The 9,268-nt window shown below is 48.7% G+C and overlaps 3 non-coding genes across 3 annotated transcripts; all 3 read right to left on the reverse strand.

Moving 5' to 3' along the window:
* Positions 1 to 351: 351 nt before the first annotated feature.
* On the reverse strand, positions 352 to 424 carry TRNAV-CAC (transfer RNA valine (anticodon CAC)). Its single transcript has one exon. It is a non-coding gene; the product is annotated as a tRNA-Val (tRNA).
* A 3,510-nt stretch (positions 425 to 3,934) lies between these two features.
* TRNAV-CAC (transfer RNA valine (anticodon CAC)) lies at positions 3,935 to 4,007 on the reverse strand. Its single transcript has one exon. It is a non-coding gene; the product is annotated as a tRNA-Val (tRNA).
* Positions 4,008 to 7,517: 3,510 nt separating this feature from the next.
* TRNAV-CAC (transfer RNA valine (anticodon CAC)) lies at positions 7,518 to 7,590 on the reverse strand. The gene has a single exon. It is a non-coding gene; the product is annotated as a tRNA-Val (tRNA).
* Between the last annotated feature and the right edge of the window lie 1,678 nt (positions 7,591 to 9,268).

The raw sequence follows: 9,268 nt of genomic DNA on the forward strand, positions 1-9,268 counted from the left end.
AGCTCTCTTGAGTCTGGCGCCTTAGACCACTCGGCCATCCTGACAGCCAAAACAGTGTGCAGGTCGGACTCTTCAGTCTGCACTTGTTGATTTTGCCGCTTGCAATGTTCCTATCAAAGTCACAGCTTTAAAGGCCCCACAATATAACATGGCCAAGAAAAAAAAAAAAAAACAGAACAAGAAACAATGCACATGCACGACCACCGAGGGATGCAGATAACTTTTTAGCGTCCTGCAATAGTAAAGCACGTTTTACACAGGTCACAAGTTTTTAAAGGTCATTTCTGTCTAAGTCTGCATTGAGAGAGACTGAGGTTTTAGGGAGCAAACACAAAAGCTGCTGCTGCCAAGTGTTTCTGCCCGGTCTCGAACCGGGGACCTTTCGCGTGTGAGGCGAACGTGATAACCACTACACTACAGAAACAAGCTTGCTGGTTTGACTGAAGGAGAACAGTTCCCCTCATATGTTTGCACGATTTCCTCTATACTTTATCAGCAGTTGCTCGGAATGCGAGGGGTAAGTGTGAAAATTGCAGCGGTGTCAGCCAGTATGCATACACTCAGACGTCCTGAAAAATCCCACAGCTGCGGGCATAGACAGACAAATATCTGATGCCTAAATGCCAGGAAGGAGAGCCTGTGAAATCATCACACAGGGCGCACTGAGAGCAAGCAGGAAGGAAGCCAAGGCATTGTAATCCATTTTTCGCCTGAGGCAAAAAATATGTTTTGCGCAACAATGCTTCGAGTGGAATGAGAAATGTTGAGGGGTTGTGTATTTTGAGCAGGATTTGATTGTTTTCCGCTAAAATGGGCTCGTCCGGGATTTGAACCTGGGACCTCTCGCACCCTAAGCGAGAATCATACCCCTAGACCAACGAGCCTGGGCACAGAAATGCAACGGCTCCGACCCTGCTCGGAGGGTTGGTGACAGAGAGTGGGAGACTACATCCCAAAGCAAGAAACTGCACATGGTGCTCTCTTCTGCAGTACGACTAGAGTCATTTGCATGGTCTTCCTCGAACATGACATAAAAAGCCTCTATCCTTTAGACATTTTGGCCCAGATTTACAAGAAAATGACTAAGCGCGACGCTGTGCCAAATTTGCAAGCCCCACGCGCCGTCATTTTCAAAATGCAGGGAAGCGCCGTATTTAGTAGAATACAGCGCACCCCTGTGCTTCCCCCTGCGCCAGCTCTAAATTAGCTGCTGAGCGCCAACGCAGCCGTTCTTGCACCATGGTACAAGGATGACTGCGTTGAGGGGGAAATTGTTTTTGTGCAGGAAGGGACACCTTCCTGCCCAAAAAAAAAATCTTCAATGGTGATTTGCTCTTACTTCTATGTGTGCTGCAGAATGCATCACACATAGAAAGAGCAAAAACAAGGAGAAATGAAAACATTTCTCCTCAGTGCGCCACTCTAACGACACCCCTGGGATGGCGTTGGATTTTGGTGCTGACGCAGATTTACGCCAACTCCTAAATCTGGAGCAGCATCAAAATGCTATGGTGTTGCTGTGGCACACTCCCAACAACACCCATTGCACGCCCCTTCCAGGGAACGCGCTGCGTGCTAAGGGGCCGTATTTACAAGGTGGTGTTAAGCCACAAAAAGTGGCTGAACGCCATCTTGTAAATACCGCGCAGTGCATAGTGCCACGGGGGCGTCACTAAAAGTGATGCTCCGGTGGCGATAGGACCTTGTAAGTCTGGCACTTTATTTGCTCAAGGTGTGTGTTCTTGGTGAGGGCAGGAAAGCTATTTTCGCTCTCGTACCTTCCTTCCTTGGCTGGCTTGAATGCTGTAGGCTCAGGCTTCATTGCAAAGGTCAAACAGTGAGCAACTGACTGCCGTAAGCTGGCGCAACTCCTCTTGGTGAGCTGTGACAGATGCCCCAGGAGCGTAGTACCTCACGATGGTGAGGGATAGACACAGTCTCTTTTATCTCAGCTTGCCTGTCAGGTGAGGCAGGAAATGCAAATACTGTGAAAAAGCCCAGCTGCTCGAACCAGGGACCTTTCGCATGTGAGGTGCGCATGATAACCACTACACTAGACAAACAGACACACTTGCCGGCTTGCTTCATGTGGCTATGCATTGTACTGGAACCACCACACTATGGAAACAGACACACCTGCTTGCTTTATGTGGCTATGCATTGGACTGGGATGCAAGGATGAGGGCCAATGTTCATGACGCTCAAAGCTGAGCCTTCCGGAACACGATCTCTTCCCTTGGAAGAAAGGAACTGGGATCACTTTCATTCCAAGAGGTGATTTCAGAACTGGACCCGAAATTACCATGGAGAAGCACTGTGCATTTAATGTTCCTACGAGCACTGCTGCTCCAGCACAGAAAAGCAGTTGCAAAGAAATCTCGCATACCTTCATGATGCTGAACCGTCTCGACGCCAGTATAAAGCATGTATTGCATTGCAACATGACATCTTACAAGAGTGAAAAGCAGAAATACTCCTGTTTAAAACACAGACTGAACCTATAAAGGTAGGGGTTTGTCTGGGATTTGAACCGAGGTCCTCTCACACCCGAAGCGAGAATCATACCCCTATACCAACTAGACTGCCGCTGCATAGTCATTTGAAACATCTACTGAAGCGTCTTTCCGAAAAGCAGGGCCATTTGGAGGCTCTCTCTCTCTAAGCGTGCCATAGCAATTGATGTTTTCTGTCAAAGATTTTTTGTTTGTCTCTAGCAAGGCAAGAGGTAGTCAAAATGCCCTGTGCCAGTGAGCTGAACTAGGGCACTGATGTGAAAAGCAGACCCTTTCTGGTAGTTGTAACCCGCTGCAAGTCATGGACCCTTGCACCTTAGACTTCCCAACCAGAAGCACTGAAGGACCTGCTAGCTCTTGAGCCAGAGGAGCATGCCTCTTGGATTCAAGCACACTTGCTTGATCAGCGCTCAATCAGGCTCGATCAGGTGAGATTTATATTAGTGGCTCATAGGCCTGAAACACTCACCTGGGAGACGCAGGGTGGCTGATTTCCCGGAATGGCCCTTGATGGGGAAATCACCTCCTTTCCCCCGCCTCATTTCAGAATTGTGTGCTAGTCGCAAGACAGTGTTCAGGGGTTCATGGGTACTGCCTACTCCCAGCTGCCTCTCTGTCTTCTTCATGTAAATTGCAAGTCACGAGGAGGCACCATTGCCAATATGCTCCGCCCACCTAACCAAAAAACCTAGTTTGAGCTTGTCTGCCTGTGTTGTTGCAGGGGCAGTGTCTTCTTTGCCCAAAAGGTGGCAGGAGAGCCTCACTTCAAACAATAGAATCAACTGCTTAAGTAGAAACCAGCATGGTAGTTACTGTCATAAAGTGCAGCTCTAACAGAAGGTGTGCCTGAGACGCCCCTTCCAGTAATACACAGAATTTTGATTGAGGGCCCAGCCGATGGGTTGGTGGATTTCTCCTCACATGCCACAGCAGCTTCCAAAGATAGTGGTGTGAGGAGCTGGCTCTGCAAGCAGAGCAAGATTTAAGGGAAGAAAATACACCTGTCAGAAGTGGGATTTGAACCCACGCCTCCATGAAGAGACCAGAAGGCTCAGCTTCACTGAAGATCAAGCTCTCTTGAGTCTGGCGCCTTAGACCACTCGGCCATCCTGACAGCCAAAACAGTGTGCAGGTCGGACTCTTCAGTCTGCACTTGTTGATTTTGCCGCTTGCAATGTTCCTATCAAAGTCACAGCTTTAAAGGCCCCACAATATAACATGGCCAAGAAAAAAAAAAAAAAACAGAACAAGAAACAATGCACATGCACGACCACCGAGGGATGCAGATAACTTTTTAGCGTCCTGCAATAGTAAAGCACGTTTTACACAGGTCACAAGTTTTTAAAGGTCATTTCTGTCTAAGTGTGCATTGAGAGAGCCTGAGGTTTTAGGGAGCAAACACAAAAGCTGCTGCTGCCAAGTGTTTCTGCCCGGTCTCGAACCGGGGACCTTTCGCGTGTGAGGCGAACGTGATAACCACTACACTACAGAAACAAGCTTGCTGGTTTGACTGAAGGAGCACAGTTCCCCTCATACGTTTGCACGATTTCCTCTATACTTTATCAGCAGTTGCTTGGAATGCGAGGGGTAAGTGTGAACATTGCAGCGGTGTCAGCCAGCATGCATACACTCAGACGTCCTGAAAAATCCCACAGCTGCGGGCAGAGACAGACAAATATCTGATGCCTAAATGCCAGGAAGGAGAGCCTGTGAAATCATCACACAGGGCGCACTGAGAGCAAGCAGGAAGGAAGCCAAGGCATTGTAATCCATTTTTCGCCTGAGGCAAAAAATATGTTTTGCGCAACAATGCTTCGAGTGGAATGAGAAATGTTGAGGGGTTGTGTATTTTGAGCAGGATTTGATTGTTTTCCGCTAAAATGGGCTTGTCCGGGATTTGAACCTGGGACCTCTCGCACCCTAAGCGAGAATCATACCCCTAGACCAACGAGCCTGGGCACAGAAATGCAACGGCTCCGACCCTGCTCGGAGGGTTGGTGACAGAGAGTGGGAGACTACATCCCAAAGCAAGAAACTGCACATGGTGCTCTCTTCTGCAGTACGACTAGAGTCATTTGCATGGTCTTCATCGAACATGACATAAAAAGCCTCTATCCTTTAGACATTTTGGCCCAGATTTACAAGAAAATGACTAAGCGCGACGCTGTGCCAAATTTGCAAGCCCCACGCGCCGTCATTTTCAAAATGCAGGGAAGCGCCGTATTTAGTAGAATACAGCGCACCCCTGTGCTTCCCCCTGCGCCAGCTCTAAATTAGCTGCTGAGCGCCAACGCAGCCGTTCTTGCACCATGGTACAAGGATGACTGCGTTGAGGGGGAAATTGTTTTTGTGCAGGAAGGGACACCTTCCTGCCCAAAAAAAAAATCTTCAATGGTGATTTGCTCTTACTTCTATGTGTGCTGCAGAATGCATCACACATAGAAAGAGCAAAAACAAGGAGAAATGAAAACATTTCTCCTCAGTGCGCCACTCTAACGACACCCCTGGGATGGCGTTGGATTTTGGTGCTGACGCAGATTTACGCCAACTCCTAAATCTGGAGCAGTATCAAAATGCTATGGTGTTGCTGTGGCACACTCCCAACAACACCCATTGCACGCCCCTTCCAGGGAACGCGCTGCGTGCTAAGGGGCCGTATTTACAAGGTGGTGTTAAGCCACAAAAAGTGGCTGAACGCCATCTTGTAAATACCGCGCAGTGCATAGTGCCACCGGGGCGTCACTAAAAGTGATGCTCCGGTGGCGATAGGGCCTCGTAAGTCTGGCACTTTATTTGCTCAAGGTGTGTGTTCTTGGTGAGGGCAGGAAAGCTATTTTCGCTCTCGTACCTTCCTTCCTTGGCTGGCTTGAATGCTGTAGGCTCAGGCTTCATTGCAAAGGTCAAACAGTGAGCAACTGACTGCCGTAAGCTGGCGCAACTCCTCTTGGTGAGCTGTGACAGATGCCCCAGGAGCGTAGTACCTCACGATGGTGAGGGATAGACACAGTCTCTTTTATCTCAGCTTGTCTGTCAGGTGAGGCAGGAAATGCAAATACTGTGAAAAAGCCCAGCGTCTCGAACCAGGGACCTTTCGCATGTGAGGTGCGCATGATAACCACTACACTAGACAAACAGACACACTTGCCAGCTTGCTTCATGTGGCTATGCATTGTACTGGAACCACCACACTATGGAAACAGACACACCTGCTTGCTTTATGTGGCTATGCATTGGACTGGGATGCAAGGATGAGGGCCAATGTTCATGACGCTCAAAGCTGAGCCTTCCGGAACACGATCTCTTCCCTTGGAAGAAAGGAACTGGGATCACTTTCATTCCAAGAGGTGATTTCAGAACTGGACCCGAAATTACCATGGAGAAGCACTGTGCATTTAATGTTCCTACGAGCACTGCTGCTCCAGCACAGAAAAGCAGTTGCAAAGAAATCTCGCATACCTTCATGATGCTGAACCGTCTCGACGCCAGTATAAAGCATGTATTGCATTGCAACATGACATCTTACAAGAGTGAAAAGCAGAAATACTCCTGTTTAAAACACAGACTGAACCTATAAAGGTAGGGGTTTGTCTGGGATTTGAACCGAGGTCCTCTCACACCCGAAGCGAGAATCATACCCCTATACCAACTAGACTGCCGCTGCATAGTCATTTGAAACATCTTCTGAAGCGTCTTTCCGAAAAGCAGGGCCATTTGGAGGCTCTCTCTCTCTAAGCGTGCCATAGCAATTGATGTTTTCTGTCAAGGATTTTTTGTTTGTCTCTAGCAAGGCAAGAGGTAGTCAAAATGCCCTGTGCCAGTGAGCTGAACTAGGGCACTGATGTGAAAAGCAGACCCTTTCTGGTAGTTGTAACCCGCTGCAAGTCATGGACCCTTGCACCTTAGACTTCCCAACCAGAAGCACTGAAGGGCCTGCTAGCTCTTGAGCCAGAGGAGCATGCCTCTTGGATTCAAGCACACTTGCTTGATCAGCGCTCAATTAGGCTCGATCAGGCGAGATTTATATTAGTGGCTCATAGGCCTGAAACACTCACCTGGGAGACGCAGGGTGGCTGATTTCCCGGAATGGCCCTTGATGGGGAAATCACCTCCTTTCCCCCGCCTCATTTCAGAATTGTGTGCTAGTCGCAAGACAGTGTTCAGGGGTTCATGGGTACTGCCTACTCCCAGCTGCCTCTCTGTCTTCTTCATGTAAATTGCAAGTCACGAGGAGGCACCATTGCCAATATGCTCCGCCCACCTAACCAAGAAACCTAGTTTGAGCTTGTCTGCCTGTGTTGTTGCAGGGGCAGTGTCTTCTTTGCCCAAAAGGTGGCAGGAGAGCCTCACTTCAAACAATAGAATCAACTGCTTAAGTAGAAACCAGCATGGTAGTTACTGTCATAAAGTGCAGCTCTAACAGAAGGTGTGCCTGAGACGCCCCTTCCAGTAATACACAGAATTTTGATTGAGGGCCCAGCCGATGGGTTGGTGGATTTCTCCTCACATGCCACAGCAGCTTCCAAAGATAGTGGTGTGAGGAGCTGGCTCTGCAAGCAGAGCAAGATTTAAGGGAAGAAAATACACCTGTCAGAAGTGGGATTTGAACCCACGCCTCCATGAAGAGACCAGAAGGCTCAGCTTCACTGAAGATCAAGCTCTCTTGAGTCTGGCGCCTTAGACCACTCGGCCATCCTGACAGCCAAAACAGTGTGCAGGTCGGACTCTTCAGTCTGCACTTGTTGATTTTGCCGCTTGCAATGTTCCTATCAAAGTCACAGCTTTAAAGGCCCCACAATATAACATGGCCAAGAAAAAAAAAAAAAAACAGAACAAGAAACAATGCACATGCACGACCACCGAGGGATGCAGATAACTTTTTAGCGTCCTGCAATAGTAAAGCACGTTTTACACAGGTCACAAGTTTTTAAAGGTCATTTCTGTCTAAGTGTGCATTGAGAGAGCCTGAGGTTTTAGGGAGCAAACACAAAAGCTACTGCTGCCAAGTGTTTCTGCCCGGTCTCGAACCGGGGACCTTTCGCGTGTGAGGCGAACGTGATAACCACTACACTACAGAAACAAGCTTGCTGGTTTGACTGAAGGAGCACAGTTCCCCTCATATGTTTGCACGATTTCCTCTATACTTTATCAGCAGTTGCTTGGAATGCGAGGGGTAAGTGTGAAAATTGCAGCGGTGTCAGCCAGCATGCATACACTCAGACGTCCTGAAAAATCCCACAGCTGCGGGCAGAGACAGACAAATATCTGATGCCTAAATGCCAGGAAGGAGAGCCTGTGAAATCATCACACAGGGCGCACTGAGAGCAAGCAGGAAGGAAGCCAAGGCATTGTAATCCATTTTTCGCCTGAGGCAAAAAATATGTTTTGCGCAACAATGCTTCGAGTGGAATGAGAAATGTTGAGGGGTTGTGTATTTTGAGCAGGATTTGATTGTTTTCCGCTAAAATGGGCTTGTCCGGGATTTGAACCTGGGACCTCTCGCACCCTAAGCGAGAATCATACCCCTAGACCAACGAGCCTGGGCACAGAAATGCAACGGCTCCGACCCTGCTCGGAGGGTTGGTGACAGAGAGTGGGAGACTACATCCCAAAGCAAGAAACTGCACATGGTGCTCTCTTCTGCAGTACGACTAGAGTCATTTGCATGGTCTTCATCGAACATGACATAAAAAGCCTCTATCCTTTAGACATTTTGGCCCAGATTTACAAGAAAATGACTAAGCGCGACGCTGTGACAAATTTGCAAGCCCCACGCGCCGTCATTTTCAAAATGCAGGGAAGCGCCGTATTTAGTAGAATACAGCGCACCCCTGTGCTTCCCCCTGCGCCAGCTCTAAATTAGCTGCTGAGCGCCAACGCAGCCGTTCTTGCACCATGGTACAAGGATGACTGCGTTGAGGGGGAAATTGTTTTTGTGCAGGAAGGGACACCTTCCTGCCCAAAAAAAAAATCTTCAATGGTGATTTGCTCTTACTTCTATGTGTGCTGCAGAATGCATCACACATAGAAAGAGCAAAAACAAGGAGAAATGAAAACATTTCTCCTCAGTGCGCCACTCTAACGACACCCCTGGGATGGCGTTGGATTTTGGTGCTGACGCAGATTTACGCCAACTCCTAAATCTGGAGCAGTATCAAAATGCTATGGTGTTGCTGTGGCACACTCCCAACAACACCCATTGCACGCCCCTTCCAGGGAACGCGCTGCGTGCTAAGGGGCCGTATTTACAAGGTGGTGTTAAGCCACAAAAAGTGGCTGAACGCCATCTTGTAAATACCGCGCAGTGCATAGTGCCACCGGGGCGTCACTAAAAGTGATGCTCCGGTGGCGATAGGGCCTCGTAAGTCTGGCACTTTATTTGCTCAAGGTGTGTGTTCTTGGTGAGGGCAGGAAAGCTATTTTCGCTCTCGTACCTTCCTTCCTTGGCTGGCTTGAATGCTGTAGGCTCAGGCTTCATTGCAAAGGTCAAACAGTGAGCAACTGACTGCCGTAAGCTGGCGCAACTCCTCTTGGTGAGCTGTGACAGATGCCCCAGGAGCGTAGTACCTCACGATGGTGAGGGATAGACACAGTCTCTTTTATCTCAGCTTGTCTGTCAGGTGAGGCAGGAAATGCAAATACTGTGAAAAAGCCCAGCGTCTCGAACCAGGGACCTTTCGCATGTGAGGTGCGCATGATAACCACTACACTAGACAAACAGACACACTTGCCAGCTTGCTTCATGTGGCTATGCATTG

This window comes from Pleurodeles waltl, unplaced genomic scaffold (genome assembly GCF_031143425.1).
Source record: "Pleurodeles waltl isolate 20211129_DDA unplaced genomic scaffold, aPleWal1.hap1.20221129 scaffold_345, whole genome shotgun sequence".
Taxonomy (NCBI): Eukaryota; Metazoa; Chordata; class Amphibia; order Caudata; family Salamandridae; genus Pleurodeles; species Pleurodeles waltl.